Source organism: Hippoglossus stenolepis, chromosome 2, assembly GCF_022539355.2.
Source record: "Hippoglossus stenolepis isolate QCI-W04-F060 chromosome 2, HSTE1.2, whole genome shotgun sequence".
NCBI classification, from domain to species: domain Eukaryota; kingdom Metazoa; phylum Chordata; class Actinopteri; order Pleuronectiformes; family Pleuronectidae; genus Hippoglossus; species Hippoglossus stenolepis.
This window is the reverse complement of record NC_061484.1, coordinates 1,366,823-1,385,443: the sequence shown is the minus strand read 5'-3', so window position 1 is coordinate 1,385,443 and position 18,621 is coordinate 1,366,823. Positions and strand designations below refer to the sequence as shown.

The window sequence follows — 18,621 nt, the reverse complement described above, 5'->3', positions numbered from 1 at the left end:
CCCCTGTCTGCATATTTTTTATTATTTTATTATGATTGTTTATTGGTGAGGATAATGTTAAGATGCTATTGACTGGGAGAGGTGTTGGGCTACATTACAAAGGGGATATTATCTCCTAACTTGTAGACCTCTGTTTGGTGGAGATTAAATCTTTAATTTATGTTGTGTTCTATCTTCATTTACTCTGACCTAGTAACATGTATATATTATAATAATAATATTTATAGTTATTTCTATAGACCTTGTTGTTGCAGAGATACACTATTAGTTTTAGCCATGTTTTTGTTGAGAAAGGGCCTGAGGAAAGGGCCTACATAAAAAGGGCTTTGGTCTTTCAACCATTTTTATGTGGTGTTGGTTTTGCACATGTAGGCCTTAAAACATATATATATTTTAAATGTAGCTATATCATGTTTTATCTGTTCTTAATTGTGCAAGGTAAATGCATCCATGGCTGACATACACATACCTACAGGTGCTACTTGGACAAGTCTTCAGTAATGAACCCGAGGTCATAGGGTGTTTCTGGTCTTTAATCATCAGACACCCTCGCCTGGGCGACCCAGACGGGGTTGATCAGTCCCTGACTTGTGTCCAAGTGGCTACACCACAGATCCCAGATACCTCTTAGGCCTGACACGGCCACATAGCTTAACTGGAGAACCTTATTCGCTCAATAAGGTCACTCGGAAATGACGATCCTATGTGACTTTAATCTTGATTGATTGAACACGTCAAGGAATTGTTCATTCATTTGAAAATGTCTTACCAGATTACTGGCATCCACAACCATCGTGAGGCCTTTTCGGCAGCCTCCAGGATGCTCTTTGTGGCTCTTCCACGCTCCAGTCCTTTTACTCCAAGGATTTTCAGTGTCTTTATTAGAGAGTGGCCGGCAAAGCCCCGGACCCAACTTCGACTGGCTCAAAGCGGGATTTCCATCCATTGGTCCTGCATTCTGCAACAAGATCTCTGTACTTTGCCCTCTGCGTTCATTGGCTTCTTCGATCCGGTCTTCCCAGGGGACGGTAAGTTCCATCAGGACGACTTGCTTTGTAGACTCCAATGTTAACACCATGTCTGGGCGGAGCGACGTGGTTGCAATGTTTCCTGGGAACTTGAGCTGCCTTCCTAGGTCGACTTGGAGCTGCCAGTCCCGTGCTGTGGCAAGAAGCCCTCCTGCAGAGCTAGGCTGATGGTGTGCTTTCTCGCCCGCACTGATGAAGGTGATTGATTTTTGTGGGGGTGCTGGTTCTTGCTGCTTTGGATCGCTGTGGTGATTGTGTATGCCAAGGACCGGTCATGGCGACAGCGGTATCTCCCTTCCCCCAAGACCTTCGGACAGCAACTGAGGATGTGTTCCAATGTGCCCCTCCTCTGGAACAGTTAACATGCTGGTGTGTTGGCCATGCCCCAGCAATGTAGGTTGGCTGGACTGGGGAGAACGTCATATCCTGATGCACCATGCTCCTGCTTTCCAGAGCTCAGTCCAGGTGATCTTGCAGGGTTCTGCCTGCTCTCATCTAGTCCAGATGCCTTGCTTCTACATGCCAACTTTCTTGCTTCTGCATTCTTCCTCCACCTCAGCTCGTATCTCCTCCTGCACCAGTTGACGCGTCTCCTTTCCCCTGGCTTTGTCATAGCGTGGTTTGGGAAAGCTGCCCAGTCCCACCCGTCCCACCCCCAACATGCCCACCAAGATGGTGTGCCGCAACCGTGCCTCTGCTCTGTCGACATCTTCCTGTGCCTGCCACTTCCTTCCTGTCTTGACACAGATTCCTGCTGAAGCTACTTTCGCATCTGCTGAGTCGCGATACACCATGACCTCCCTGGCTCAAGATACAGTACCTTGAATTCCTCCGCAAGGCCGCTAAAGGGGGGCTGCAGCTTGGTGGAGTGCCAGTACAGGGCAATGCTGCTTAGGGACCGAGGAAGCCCCAACCACCTCCAGAGAAACTGGCTACTGGTCTTCTCCAGTGCCTCCCCTGTTGTTATCAGAACATTGTAGACTAGAAGTGGCCAGATTACTCTTGGCACGACTCCGTGTTGGTACACCCAGGCTTTGAACTTTCCTGGCAGCCCCGATTTGTCAATTGTGGTGAGCCAGGTTGTTAAGTCGCTCCGGGTTTGCTGAAGTACGGGTGTGTCCTTCCGTGATATGTCAAAGATCTTGCCCAGGCTCTTGAACGGTTTGTCTGTCACCGCCGAAATCTTGGTCCCTCCCAGGGTAAAGCAGAACTTGTCGGCCACTCTTCCCTTCTTCAGGACTAGAGAGCTGGACTTGACTGCTTTGAAACTCATCCTTGCCCATGAAATGAGTCGTTTAAGCCCTAGAAGGAGCCATCTGCACTCAGCGACAGATGTTGTCGTCACCGTTCAATGAATGCTTCTCTACATTCCACCTTCGCTGACTTGACAATCATGTTCATGGCCAAGGAGAAGAGTGACACTGAGACTGTGCAGCCAGTGACCATCTCCTTCTCCAGCCAATGCCAGGCTGATGTTGGGGTTCCGGATAATGTCTGGAAGATGCTGTCTTGTCAGTGTCACTTTTTTACTCCTCAAGCAGGCCATCTTAGTCTGGTGGATCTTCAGACCTCTCAGGTTTTTGCAGACCTTGTCGCAGATACAGACTGCGCTCGTAGTCATTTGTCCATTTGCATGGGTCGTTGCCAATAGGTCCTTCCGATTGGGATGCTCATCCTCCCCCCTCTCGGGCATCCCTGGGGTTATTTTTCCGAAGGGTTTTTCATAGCTTGCTTGGGTGCTCCCTCACAGGACCTGCAAATTGGGGTGCTAGCCCTTGCTGCCCCGGTTGCCATCTTTCCTGTCTCTCCAGCAGTCACCATTCAGTTCATGGACATCATTCAGTCTTTCCTGGAGGTCACTGGCTTGGCCAGATATGATAGTTCTACAATACACCAGAGGTCATAGGGTGTTAAAGGTCTTTAATCATCAGACACCATCGCCTGGTCAACCTAGTCGGGGTTGATCAGTCCCTGACTTGTGTCCAAGTGGCTACACAACAGATCCGATAAAGGCAGATCCTTTATCGATAAAGGCAGATCCTTTATCGTGTTGGCATCAGATACTGGTGGTGGACCACGACCGAGGTGGCAGCTGATGATGGATCCTAATGGCGGCAGTGGACAATGACTGTGGACTATAGTGGCATCCGATCTTGATGGTGGATCATGATCTTGCTGGCTGCTGACCATAGACTATGATTGCAGCAGGACTGCTCGATACATAGTATTTCTCCTCAGACACTTGACCATTAATGACATTAATCCACCAATTCACTGACCTTCAGTTATACTTCAAAATGTTTACCCTTATCAATGCTACTAAAACCTTTATCTTGATGTTCTCCTTTACACTTGACATCCATTGCACTTCTGTCCGTCCTGGGAGAGGGATCCCTCACATGTGGCTCTCTCTGAGGTTTCTACTTTCTTTTTTCCCTGTTAAAAGGTTTTTAGTAGTTTTTCCTTACTCTTGTTGAGGGTTAAGGGCAGAGGATGTCACACCTTGTTAAAGCCCTATGAGACAAATTGTGATTTGTGAATATGTGCTATACAAATACAATTTGATTGATTGATTGATTGATCCCTCCTCTTGTTCCACAACCATTGTGAGGCCATAGAATCATTAAGAATCAAATCCATTTGAATCAAAGCAAATAGAAAATAAATGCCCTAACTGACTTGTTTAACGTATCATTAGTGTAGTTTTGGAATGGAGCAAATCATGGAGAAATCGAAAAGAGGCCTTTTTTCAAAAACTGTAAGCCGACAAGAGGAAATTCAGTTTGATGCATATGCTTTAGTTCAGTCCAAATCAAAGTCACCAACTATACAAATAAAGTCTTACCTTTGAAAGTCTCAACCTGTTGCACTGGCTGAGTTTGGTTGCAATGGACACTAAGTGATTAGTGACTGGCAGCACATCTGCCTCAGTCTTCTGTACTACAGCAGATGAGTCACATGTGGAACATGTGTTTGTCCTGTGATTCATTTTATTGCTGCTGATAATTAAATTTCTTAATTAATTGCATCCACATGGGTAATTAAAGTATTGCAATAATAATTTTATTTTACTTCCACTACTACTGTTTTTCCCTGCTCTGTAGACAATACAGGTATTCCATATGGAGTGTATGATGTTCTTTTGTTATGGACCTATGCCAGTCCAATGAGGCCACCAGAAATACATACATATATATATATATATATATATATATATATATATATATATATATATATATATACTGGGGTCCTTCAGTTATTCCTAATGTATTTATCACCTAAAGTATTTAAACGCAATGGTACTGTTTGATCCACATTGAATGTGGATCCACATTGAATGTGGATCAAACAGTACCATTGAGGTAGGAAATACCTCTTAGGCCTGACACGGCCACATAGCTTAACTGGAGAACCTTATTCGCTCAATAAGGTCACTCGGAAATGACGATCCTATGTGACTTTAATCTTGATTGATTGAACACGTCAAGGAATTGTTCATTCATTTGAAAATGTCTTACCAGATTACTGGCATCTACTTGCGGCCCAATCAAAAAATAGTTAGATCTACATTAATATATCTTAGCTCAACCAATAGTATTAATAAAGTACATTCCAGGGGTGTTTTTGATCTTGGAATATGTTATCACTGCGTAGTTAGTTATACTCATTCTTTGGGGTGGCTGTGGCTCAGGGGTATACGGGTCATCCTCCAACCAGCCTTAACTTCACCTTGACTTCCAAACCCAGGTCTGCTGAAACACCATCTTCTTTCCTGCAACTCAGCTACCACCATTCCATTAAATTCCGTGCATCTGGTTTCGTGCAAGTGTTACAGCTTGTTTCAGGATCGGACTGACCGGTTTTAGCCAGACCGGACTATACCAGCCTACATTTTTTGTAAACATTATTTGATTTTGCCAGCTTGCTTCCATGTATTGTTGACATAGCAAACGCTCCTAGCATCTTTGTAATATCCTTACATTTTATCTCTGTAGCAGTATCATACACCTTCAAAAGTCTTCCCAGGGGAGTAGGCTCTTGCTGCATCTGCCATTCAGACTCCTGAGGCTGCACAATACCATCCACCCCTGAACAACCACACACACACTGAAGGCCATCATTATGGTCTACTGTGCTCATAATAGCTATTTGAACATTACCTTTAAGGTACATAAGAAGGCTAAGAGCAGGCTAACCATTGTGTTGCCACACAAAAAAACATGATTTAAAATGCTTTTCTTGAAGGTCTTAAAGGGGACATAGCATGCCCATTTTACCACAAGTTGATATGGTTCCTTGGGGTCTTAATGAAATGTCTGTAACATACTTTGGTCAAAATACCACAAGGATCATATAAAACAGCACCCTTTTTACCCTGTATAAAACAGCCCTCCACAGAGCGACCTGTTTTGACTGCCTGTTCCTTTAAATGCTAATGAGCCAGCTCCCCCCTCCCCCCTCTCCCCCCATGATTTTAAACGATATAAATTACATATTTTATATGATATAAATTATCAAATATGCATCCCATACTTTGTATTCCCCTGTTGTCCTGGAGTTTTAATTTTCCCAATCACATAATTAAATGTCCCCTCTCTGCCCATCCACTACAAGCACACAAGCAGACAGACAGAGAGAAAAGAGAGGTGGGGGGCTATGAAGACCATCATTTACCCCCGAACCCCGACATTCAACGGGTACAACAACAAGCGGAGAAAGCAGAATCGCGGGCTGACCTTATATGTACAGTCTATGGGAGACCATGTAGGGAGACTTCCAGTGTATTGTTACGACACAATACCCAGGAAGCGCAATCGAGTCGCTCAAGCATGACGTTTCTGACTTAGAGGAACTATAACAAAACGCGCGAGTGTTTTTTCCCCAGAGTTTTTGGGTTGGTAGACATGCCAGATACCCACATTAACCTGTAGAAGCACTAACAAAGTGGAATTTGCATGCTATGTCCCCTTTAATACAAAGACTGGATCTATAAATAAGGGCCAAAACACATGTTTTATTTCGCTAATGGGTTGAATCCTAAAGCTTAGTTGTCTTGGTCAGAATGTGGAGAATTCTTTCAAAGAATGACTGAAAATGCATAAGTGAGTCATGTTGTTGCACTATGACATGTTATTTCATTACCATGAAGCACAAACACTTGTCTTTGTACGAAAGGTCCACAGTTCAATGGTAGATCCTCAAAGATCAGTGACTGATTGTGAGCTGAATGTGTGATGAAGTTATATCATTGGTCGGCTAAGTGCCCAGTACTTACTGAAGTTGCACAATTTGTTGTCTTGCTAAGTGTTTTCCAGCTTCCCCATTGGCCATTGGTCTTTCATAATGGATAGCAGTGATTTGATCAGCAGCGCATTTACAGTGTTGCAAACTGCCTGTGGATCTGTCACCAGACTTTTCAAACCTCTATTGTGACTTATTTTTTTCTTCAAAAAAGCACATATTGACAAATCTAGCATGTTATTTTACAGTAGCCAGCACTGGACAAACTAAACACCTTTTGAGTATTTATGACAACTGAAAGCTACCACAGGTTCTCTTTCATGTTTGGAAGGAGAGGGTGAGGTGAGGGGTAATCGGCTGCAACATGCAACTTCACCACTGGATCTCGTCACTAAATTCTACACACTGAACCTTTAAGCCAACTGTAGCTTGGCTGAACACTTCAAGTGGCCTCAGACTTTGGTATGTCATAGCTGGATCTGAACCATTTTCTCACAATAACAAATTTAATAACATTTTAGGCAAAAGAAATATTATTTTCCTGTCCTCAGGTTAGAGCAGACACACTGCCCTTGTGAGCCACGCATCTCATGCATGTGAGTCGTACTGATATTCCAGAGAGTTGCGGTCTTGCCTTTTTTTTCTTCACATACTGTACATGGCTCACAACAAAATAAAACAGTGCAAATTATCTTACACCAAAGCTTCAAAGTTTCTGTACAGTAAAAGTACTCTAGTGTCTCTGTTGACTAAATCCAGTCAAAGGTTTTTATTGCCAAATATGCACAGCTTGAGTTGAGTAGATAGGCTGACTCTTTTTCAATAAAAAAAAGTCGTACCAGAAACCTCATGTTGCAGCTCTCTGCAGGCACACAGCAGAAACGCTACCTGTGTCAATATGACGCAGCAGATCAGCGATTCAGCCGTTATGCCTCACACGCACACACCAAGTGTGGCTCAGGCGTACAGTAAGATACGTTTCCCATTTGAAAGGAGGGTAGTGCACTGCAGAGAAAAGATTGATATACAAAAAACACATACCAATGAGATTTGGAAGTAAGGAGGGAAGCAAGGGATTAGGCAGGTGCAAATAAATCCAAATCAAATAAAAAGTGAAATCCGTATGAGTCTCAAATGAAACAACCAATAGCAACCTGCTAGTAAGTAATTCTCCTTTAGGTGAATGGGCGGCTGTGGCTGAGAGTTAGAGCGGTCGTCCTCCAACAAGAAGGTCGGCAGTTTGATCCCCAGTCTTCCCCATCTGCATGCCGAAGTGTCCTTGGGCAAGAACCCAGAATTAAGGATCGATAGTGATGGACAAGTCTAATCAGCATAAACCATTATGTGTTTTGTTAGAGAAAAGCAAATTTTTATGTCACTGTGGAAAGAACCAGTAACTAAAGGGAAATCGAGTTGCTGCTTGGGTAACTCCAGTATGCATGTTTAAGGTGTTCTTGGGCAAAATACTGTGTCTGTTAAGGGGTTAGTGTAAAATGCTAAATTATTGGCTCATTTAACACGGTATTTAACTTTATAAATAAGGCAATATTGGAAAGGCTAACGAGGCTGTTTTTACATTTTCAAACAAGGTATAGAGTCCAAAAAGTGCATTTAATGAGGAGTTAAAGAATTTTGTAGAATTGATCACTGCAAAACAAAAATAAAACAGAAAACGACTTTCAAAAATAATGCAAATTATGTTTTTCCTTCTGTCTTGTCAAAATTACTACATAGTTTTCTTTTTTAATTCTTGCTTATTCTACCTTCAGACTTCTAAATGTGTTGCCATGACAGAATAAATAGTGAGAAAAACTTGCATATTCATCACCCTGGCATCCTATGACAGTTCTATTGTCAGAAGTGGATGTAACCTTTTAACATTTCAAACATAATGATACCACAAAACACAGATTGATGACTGTTGAGTCAAAAGGGAAAAGGGAAAAAAGTAGTTGGCTACAACTCGCTTATCTTTGTGGTACCGATACAAAAACTGTTGTGGGGTATGTTGCAATGATATGAGAAAGGTTTAGAATGTTGCAGTTACAATAATAAGGCAAGGTGGGGGCCTGTTAACAACAGCAAGTGCTGATCTTGAGAACCATTGACACATCACAATGTCATTTTTTGAATTTTTGCATCTTTGGGTAAATGCCCAGTCCTTGGTATAAAGACGTTTCAGAAGTTATGTTAATGCTACAGCCTGTGCTGTAAAGTGACTTTGGATGAAAGTATTTTTGATAACAGGCCTACTGTGCCTGTGAAGTAGACTAGTTAGCAGTTAGCCAGCATACTGGCTCAGTGTGTTTCCAGTTACCATAACCTGCTAGCTCAGTATGTCTCCTTCAACACCTTGACTCTGTGCTAATTGGGACAAACCCCCCATGGTGTAACCCTCAAGGGGAGCCGTTCTGGTGTGTGTGCGTTTGTGCGTGTGTGCGTGTGTGCGTGTGTGTGTGTGTGTGTGTGTGTGTGTGTGCGTGTTAATCACAACATGAGGAAGGAACAGAGAAGCGATGCTGTTAGCATCGATAATCCTCACATTGAGCATTTCTTTCCATTTCCATATCCGATTGCTTTTCCCAGTCGTGATGTTACACCAGGTATTGGGCATGCAAGGATTTGGTCATGAAAACAAAGGTTACTTGACCCAGATAAAAAAGTTCCTTACTGCAGTTACTGTGGGTGTTCCCAAGGAAGCGTCCCACAGTTTTTCAACCCCTATGCCAAGCAATGCTGTGGTTTTCATGTGTACATGTGAGTGTGCTTGTGTGTGCTGCATCATTTATTAATGTTGTTGCATCCTTGAACCAGTTTCTTCACAGAAGTAGATGTCATGCTGGGTATTGCACCGGCACACCCTCCCATGTCCTTGGCAATGGTAGTTCAATACTTCTCCTTCTCCTCTCTGCACTCATTTCAACCTATTTAGAGTTGTTTATCATTTATCATAAGACTTAGCACTGAATGAAAGCTAAGTGGTACTTTTTATTATTTACTAGTGAGGAGGTACTTTGATTTGTTAGTTTCTTAAAAAGAAGAAATAATCCATGGATTCATAATCTTTCCGTAGGTTGGTGTGTAATAGGCTATTATATTATTGACTGTCAAGAGCCAAAACATCAAATAATATGTTAAAACTGTTAAATATTCACCAAATGATGATGGCATTTTATATTCATGTTGGAAACATGTATTATCATTTCTGTATATAAAATATACATATGTTCTGATATCCCTTGTCGGTTAGTTAGTATCCCCCATTTTTTGATTTAAAAAAAAGCAGTGGAATATTTGTACCAGGCTTAAATGTATTTAAGGCATTCCTGATGTGAACTCATACTTCATAATGTATGTGGGCTCATACAAAAACTTGATTGTAGCCAATATATAATCATAACAGAGTGGGAGTATGAAGTGCTGAGCTATAATTAAGCAGCAGGTTTTGTTAAAGATATTGCACATTCACACATATATATACACACACATTTTAAAGTATAAGAAGGTTTAAGAAAAATGAAACTTCACTCATTATCTACTCACCACTATGCCGATGGAGGGGTGGGTGAAGTGTTTGAGTCCTCAAAACACTTTTGGAGTCTCAGGGGTAAACAGCGTTGCAGCCAAATCCAATACAATTGAAGTAAATGGTGATACATTTTTCAAATGTAAAAAAACATCAGAAAAAAAAGATAAAACACCTCTGTATATTTGACCTCTAGATTTACAATATCAACACCAACTATGCTAATCTCAAGCTTGTTCAAAGAAATCACTCATTGACTCTTATTAAAAGGGCTAATATAGTAAAAAGGTGAATATGCTACAGGTGCTGTGACATTTTTAATTGTAGAAATAAATATATGTTTTCATTAGTTGAAATACATTTTGAATTTATTCTTTGACTTCTTTGAAAATGCAGATTATCATCACTATCTCTGTGCTGCCTTGATTGTCCAAATGCTCTCCTTAAGATTTAAAATCTGAGTAACCACAGCAAAAACTGAATCACAATCATTTGTTTTCCCTGGAGAAACCGTACATATCAAGCTGTTAGCAGGCCTCTCCTACTGTAAGGCTTATTATTTCCTCTCACTCCAATATGGTCAGCCTTTGTAGTAGTGCTTGTGATTGAGTTAAGTCTTTCAGCAAGTGCTGACCCTCTCCCTTCCCAAAAATTATTTAAATGTAGTCCTCAGCACTTGAAATAATAAGAAAGATCTTAACATTACAACAGTCTGGATATTAATAGCACCATTTTAAAATTTTTATATATGCTCCCCTCACCAAACAAAAAGGTTGCTCTTATTCTTCACTCCCTCTAGCAATAACGACCAGTGAAGGAGTTATTAAGGAGCAGTGTAACTTTCCTTAGTGGTTGGATTGTGGATGGAAGTGTTTGATGGGTAAATTAGGAGCTGTGGGCGCTGGAGACTCCACAGCCTTGAATCTCAGCGCCACGCCAATGCCGAACAATCTGTAATTGGCACCAAATAGAGACACCCAAGTGTCACCCATAAGGAGAGTCAGGGAATGAGAGGAATAGAAGAATCTGAATTATGAGATGGCAAGACCAGTGAGGGATCTATTACAAATATGAATCCAATCATTCTCTTCTGTCGTTTCTTTCCTTTACATCTGTTTGTCCTACTTTTCTCCAAATGTCTTTACTGTCCTATTATATAAATTTGTTTTCCAATAAAATCCCCCTTCTTTCAGGGCTCTCTTTCCATAGTTTCTACTTAATTTTCTACAAACTATCATTTTATATACACTAGAAGTTTTCCATCCATGTTTTTTCTTTTTTCCTTAATGTTTATATCTCTCCAGTTATATCATTCTAGTGTTCTTCATATGTCCCCAGCTGCAAATTTCCTCCTCTACAAGCCAGTCAGGTTTAGTAGTGAATATTGAGTTGTTTCTATCTGTCACTCACTCTGTGTCATTACCTGTATACATTATGTGCATACGCTGTCTGATAATGTTGTACGAAAAAAAGCATAATGGAAGTGGCGTGATGCAAGATATACAGTGAGAGCTTTATTGATTTTGTGAGCAAGTTTATATACTGTTACTGGGTGTACAATTTAAATCTGTGTTACCCAGTAATAGGGGGGTGTATTGTTATCGGTTTAATGGTTTGTATTTTGTGGGGCAATTCGGGGTTCAGCATCTTGCCCAAGGACACTTCGGCATGCAGATAGGGAAGACTGAGATTGAACTGCCGACCTTCTGTTGGGAGGATGACCGCTCTATCCCTCAGCCTCAGTCGCCCATGTCTGTCTGTCACAGTAAGAACTTGGGTAGTCTTACTGCATTTGAGATTAAACTTGACAGGTTGGTTTGGGGGTGAGGTTAGGACCTCTGCTTGTGATATATATATATTTTTTAATCAGTCAAAGTTCAAGGTCACAGCATGGGATCTACGTTTTAGGATAATGCAAATGCATTAGAATACACGTATACATTCGGAAACAATTCAGTGTAAAGCGAGGAACATGACAAACTGAATGAAGTAAATACATTTGAAAGCAGAGGGATGCATCATATATAACTGCTTGTGTGACCCTGGCTGCGGGCCTCAGTTGGCAGAACTCTGAAGCTGCTCCACCAATGCTGCACATAGAGCTGTTTGGTGAAGCTTCGCTGATGTCGTACTGCAGCAAGTGGATGTGAGCTGGAGAGTAGATGAGAAAGGTACAGATTACTGACGAGGCAAAAACAACGCAGCAAGATCAAATGTTGAAGTAGCAAATTCACAAAACTGAGCCAGAGAGCACAGCACCACTGAGCTGGTGGAACAATCCTGAGAAGAGTGACTGCAAGGACTTAAGCTTTAAGTACTGGCGATGATGGGTAGATGAGATGCAGGTTAGTCCACTTGAGTGCACCTCAGCAGAGAGAGAGAGAGAGAGAGAGAGGGAGAGAGAGAGAGAGAGAGAGAGAAGCCACGCCCACCAAAACACACAAACAGAGACACAAGGGAGACAGCCAGTAGACATTCTTAAAACAGTGCGGATGCCTTGACAGTCAGCACTGACAGACAAGCTTCAACTTCTCTTTTAAGTAGTGGAGGAAACATCAAAGCAAGGTCAGGGTGGTAAGGATAAAGTAGATACTTGCTATGGCCAACATGTTTTCAGAAATAGGCATTTGATGTATTTAGGGATTTCACCGTGTGATAGGTTTCAAATTCCTTTACACCTACATAGGGTTTTTTCATACACTTCATATTGCAGTCTGAATTTGTCAGTTGAGCTCATTTAAGTTTTGACTGACCACCGTTTTTATTTACTGGTGAGATTTACCAAGACACTGTAGCAGGATACAATCTGTGGTTGTCCTGGCTCTGTGACACTCAGAAAACATCCAATCGGAATAGAGATTGTAAGAAAGACAAAATGCCCTGGTCTTGCTAAAACTACAGCTACCATGAGATGGATTTATGTACTTCAACAAAAAATATATCAAAACTTCAAATAAAATAAGTGTCAGATATGTGACATTGCAACAGAAAAACACGCTCACTGATTCAGCCGTTAACCACAGGTGTTGTCCACACAATCAAGACTCAAATCTGAAGGATTATAATGCAAGTACCAATTGATTTGCAAAGTATTATCCAATAATTTATTTAAATTTTCATTATTGCAGATTTTATGTTCAGTATAAAAGATAACATACTGTAGCTAAAGTGCATTTGAAGAGGTCAAACAATGCTCAATGCTCCAGCTGTGGTTTTTTCTTTCTTTTTGGTAGGATTCCACCTTTAAACCTAAACTAGTTGTAATGGGCAAGTGTATTTTTAAGCATTCTGCTAACACCTTGCAGCACACCGGGATGATGGCTACATGCAGCCCCAGCCGTGTGCGTGTGTGTGTGCATGAGCACTCAGTACTCCAAAAGCCCCCCCACAGTGTTTCGCCGTAGGTGTGCAGATGAAAGGGCTGCCAGGGAGTGTGTATCGACACACAAACGCACACACACGCACACAGAGACAGAATGTTTGAAGTGGCCCCCAGCAGCTGAGCTGAGTAGTGGTCTTCTTCAGTTTGACATCTGGCTAAAATCATCCTGAGATCGGCACATACAGGCTTGTGCTTGCTCCCTCGTTCTCTCCCCTTCTCTCCCTGGCTCACCATGTATAAATCCCACCAATGTTACACAACCACAGCCATGATTGGCTATGAACTGTAGTGATGTCACCAAATTGAGTTGTTCCTGAGTAAAACAGCCCTCACACAGCCTGGTGTGTGTGAGCTTGTATTGGACTTTGTGTTGAGTATGGTTTTGAACCTGTATCTACACACCACCCAGTGATGTAATTTCATCTGGAAATGAGATGTACATGTTCACCCTAAAATTTCAAAACCCATTTTTCTAAACTAGAAGGGCGCTCTGACAGTGCACAACTCCGCCAAGGCTAATGCATGATCTAGCCATGTCAGGGCAGAGTTTCCCATTAATCATCGACTGTGGCGGTCTGTCATATAGTAATTTGCCCTGCCCCACCTTGATATTGAATCTTTTTTTATTTTTACACTTTTACACAGACTGCAGACTGTGGCGTGCAATGCAGTTCTCTGCCAGAACTTCTCTTTCACTCTTTAGTCTGTGTACCTGTCAGTCGAAATATGTTGTGCATGAGAACAATGTTGATGGGTGTGCACAATTATGGGGGAAACGCGGCAGAGAAAGTGAAATTAAATTCCTGGATCTGCCAATTTATTCGGATTCACATTAAATTTGAATGGGATCTTTCCTGACCCATACCGCATCCTTCCACCAAGTTTTGAAATTATCCATCCAGTAGTTTTTGCATAATTCTGGAAAGTAGCAGACAGACAAACAAAGGAAAACTGTGGTAATTAGATAATTATTTGATTTAGAAATTTAGAAATACAGGATTTTAAAATTAAAAAATGTGAAGATTTTAGGAATTCAATTAATCTCTGACAAATAAATATTGATGTCCACTGTGCATTTACCATCACTTCATTACTACATTTTCAAAAAGCAAATGTTTTGGATTAACAGGCCATTTTGCACATTTACAAACCTTCTTTCCCCAAAACTGGCAAATTTCATTACAGAACCTCATAAAACATTGAAATTTAGACTACAGTTATCTACATTCTGCTACATCTACTATACATCTGACATTGCAAAGTACAAAAAGAATAATCACAACCATTGTAGTTGAAGACCTGCTCCGTTGTATTGCCTAAAAAGAAATGTTGTGATCACAGGCAGGAGCCAGCATTGTCTTGAAGTGCTTCCAATGAGTATATCCCTTTAATTTGTTTATCCAATAAAAACATAGTTTACTTGTTTCTTTTATACTTACAAAATGTCTGAAACTTTGTGCATTTTGGAATTACACATACAAAAAAGTATTCTGTATTCCTATTAGCCTCAGGTCCATACTATAATACGGTAATAGATACATAAACTGTGTCCCAATTCAGGGACCACATCCTTCAGAGGCTGCACTTGAAGACCGATTGCACCGCAGCAGTATGAACAGGCTGTCCCAATTTGAGCATTTCTTCATAAATACAACTGGCAAATGCATCCTTTCATTCTTGAGCAACAAAGGATCCAACTCGGAATCCTTCACATGACAACCTTTCCCAAAATTCCTTGCGTCATTGATGATGAGCTAGCCATGCGGGGAGGAGGCTGAGCTGCAGCCCCTCAAAGTAGCTTATGATGCAATGGTAAGAGTAGGAAGAGCTGGTGATGCAAATATGAAATCTACCTAGACCAGACTCAAGTACCCTGTGGGGTGCAGCCCCTGAATTGGGACACAGCTTTAGAAAAGTTATGTCTAGCCTAACGTAAAGCTACCACATGGTGTGTGTGTATAATTTATATGTATGTAAAAAAAAGTTGGATTCAATTATTCCCTTGTTGGAATAAACAGATTTTCTGTGACAAATAAAGTAGTTAAAATTGACTGAAGCTGAACAAAATGGCACTGGACAGATATTCATAACAAACAATATTTTAAGATGTAGTTGTAGTTGTGTTCTCTTGTGGTCTGGGTTTTTCTGTCATCTGGGCTGTCAGTTCTGGTTGTGTAGTAGTAGTTGGAACTCTTCACTACCCTAAGAAGTCTGTTGGATCTTTTTAGGAAACATGAATTCTCACTCCATTTAAAAAAAAAACTTTTTTAAGTCTCTGTAGGTGCTTAACTACAAGTAAATTCCTTAAGAGAAACATTTAATTCCATATTTTATCTAATAACATTTTCTTCATTCTACTTTGGTTCTTAGATCATTTCATTTAAATGTTCATGTTTTAGTGAGACTTTTTTTGGTGTGTGTGTGTGTGTGTGTGTGTGTGTGCGTCCAGCTTTAATCCAAAGGAGTTCTTTTGAAATTCACCAAACTAAGTTATATCTGCTGGGACTTCCTGCTGGGTTGGCATTTTTTCCTTTTACTTTTGTGTGACCATGTGTGCATCGATGTGTGTGTGTGATCTGAAGGCCTACCTGTGATACCTCCAGCAGAGTTGGTAATGAGCTCTATTGATTGAAGCTGTTAATTAAGACCAGTTTTTAATTAATCATGTTCCCTGAATCAGCCTGTTATAAATTATTCCTGACAGATAGGCACTCGTTTTCAACATGACAGATGTCGTCAAGTCGTCAGCCAGGTTTTCAGTAAAACCTCATGAAGAGATGTGAATTTTCAGCCAACAAGTCTAAAATAATGTTTTCGATGAAAGAAACATGGCCAATGCACAAAACCAAACAGTTCAACCTACAGTGATCAAACTACTCATTGTGTTTCCTCCACTCTGCTTTGTTTGAATTTCAAATAAACTAAAGAGCTTTTAAAACTTTACAGAGTTGAAAAGCATTTCTGGAAAAGAAGCGGCTGGATAACGATGGTGTATGTGCCTCATTCCTGAGCAAGCAATTTCACATTTGTAGCAAAGAAAAATATTTGTTACAAGCACATAAATTAAATGTTGACGATTCAAAATAAATGTAGGAAAAAATAATTTATATTATGAATTTATCATATATATTTTTAATTTATAATATAATTTATAAAAACAGGACTGTATCCATGATTGAAGAAATACTCTAACATGTTCAACTTAATGGTGTTATAAAGTTTTAAATTTAAACAATGAACAACAAATACTGGAATTTTCTTTTCAAAAATCGAAATTTTATCACATTTTCTTTTTTACCCGCTCAGCAGCCGAACACTTGTGACATTCTTTCCACAATGGAAATCCAATATTGTTCAGAGCTTTCCATTTCATCCAAAACCAGCTCCAAGTCAGTTTCTTGTTTCTATATAATTTTGTCTGGTGAACTTTCAGGTTATTCATTGGAGTCAACTGCTTAAATAAAATAAAAAAAATAGGGTTCTCCTAAAACTTAATAATTATACAATTGTTGTTTTCGCATGCATTAAACTGTTAGACATTGTGACAACATTGTTATGGACAATCGTCAGCTGAATGAATAAACAGTAATCACACTGTAAAAGACAGATGTATTTTGTAAGGAGATCCAGGATATTGAAGAGGATAAATAAACATATAGATCTGTAGTTGTGGTAAAACCTACTGACGCACAGGACTCCTTTCTCGGGCAAACACAAAGATGGAAAGCATTTGAAATATATGAAAACAGTTCTTTTTGTTTATCTGAGGCTAAATGAAACTGGTTTGTTCTGTTCCTCAGTATGACTGACATGTTTACATTGAAAGCTTTCATGAAGCTTTTCTGTTTTCTTCCCTCTTTTTATCTCACTTTGTTGTGTTTTCTGTCCAAATGAGCTTTTATTGGTGAATCAGGACACAACACAGTCAGGGAGTATTTACCAAATAAAGGGAATGCCCCCCTCCCCTTGTATGACATGTCCTTGTGCCCCCTGTATGATTCCTTCATGTCCTCTGACCTCAGCTCCTCTACCCTCCCTCCCTCTACACTAATTTATTTCTCTTCTCCACGCAGCTTGCTTCCCTTGCTTTCATTTCCTTTCATCTTTGGGATCTGTTTTATTTCCCCCGAGCAATACTACACCACAACACACACTGTAGCAGCCAGTAAATAGTTTAGACTCAACTGTAAGCAGTTCTTTGGTGCTGTAATGACACCAATAAGCAAGCTCATCGAGCATAGACTCAATAATTATTTACTGTGGTGATGGAGGGCTAGTCTAGGACATCAAAATCATTTAAAAAAAACTAGAGATGTGAAAATGCTGTGAAGTGAATACATCCAGCAAGAGTGACCTTCAAAAGTCATTTTAATTGTAGTTGAAAAAATTTACAGTATTGATCTGCATCTTCTGGAGATACAGTATGTCTGTATATTCAGCATATTGTTGCCAAATTGAAGAGAAAATGGACTTATGTTCACAGATTAATGACCATATAATCTATTTTCTCTTTTTTTGCTGTAGAATTTGATTACTGAGAAAGATTTAACCAACTATAGATAAAGACATTGGAAAGATACCGAAAAATCTTATTTTGGGTAGAGGCATATAGATGAGGGATCAAAAAAATATAATAAAAAAAGCTGTTAGGACACAAGGACAAAGCTCTGGACAACCATTTACACTTTCATGGTAAAGTAGGCAGAATACTCAAAGTCTTAATTAGAAAGGGTAAGGAGAAGGTTTCAGTCAGTCTGTGTGTAAGACAAACCTTTCCTGTCTTTGTCGGCATGTGCAGACGCTTAGTGAGTTTACATTCCACAAACAGCTGTGCGTGTGTGTGTGTGTGTGTGTGTGTGTGTGTGTGTGTGTGTGAGGCACCAGGTCAGGATTGGCATGGCAGTGTCTTGTGTGTCAGGGAGCAAACGGCCAGGACATTCACTGCAGCAGTGACATTATTGTTGCAGACTTATAGTTGGGGGACATTTGTCACACTGGTAAATTATGTTAATTCCACTTCAACCTCTCTATCTCTCACAGTTCTGCTTCTTGTCAGCGGCTGTTGAGCAAATCCTATTTGGATACTTTACCCATAGTAATAGGGCAGCATTAATGATGGACCCTCATTCTTCTGACCTACATCAGGCAATCCTAATTTGATGTGTAACTGTGGAGGTGAAAAAGCTACCTTTAGGGAAACTATTCATACAGAGAGCCCTGTTAATGTTTTAAATCTGGTAACGCCTGTGACACATCTGAGTGTGTTTGGTCTCTCAGAAAGCCGACTGGGGTGAATTGTATAATCTGAGTCACAATGTAAAGGGATGTTCCAGAAGGACCAAGACCTGATCGAGGAAAGTCACATTACATTAAAACACTGGTTAAGACCAGTCCCACTAAACAAGCCTGTGACTAGTAGCCTGAGCAGGGGAAGGTTGACCTTT

At 40.5% G+C, this 18,621-nt stretch overlaps 1 pseudogene; it reads right to left on the bottom strand.

Moving 5' to 3' along the window:
* Positions 1-765: 765 nt before the first annotated feature.
* Positions 766-18,621, bottom strand: part of LOC118117054 — a 139,356-nt pseudogene continuing 121,500 nt past the window's right edge.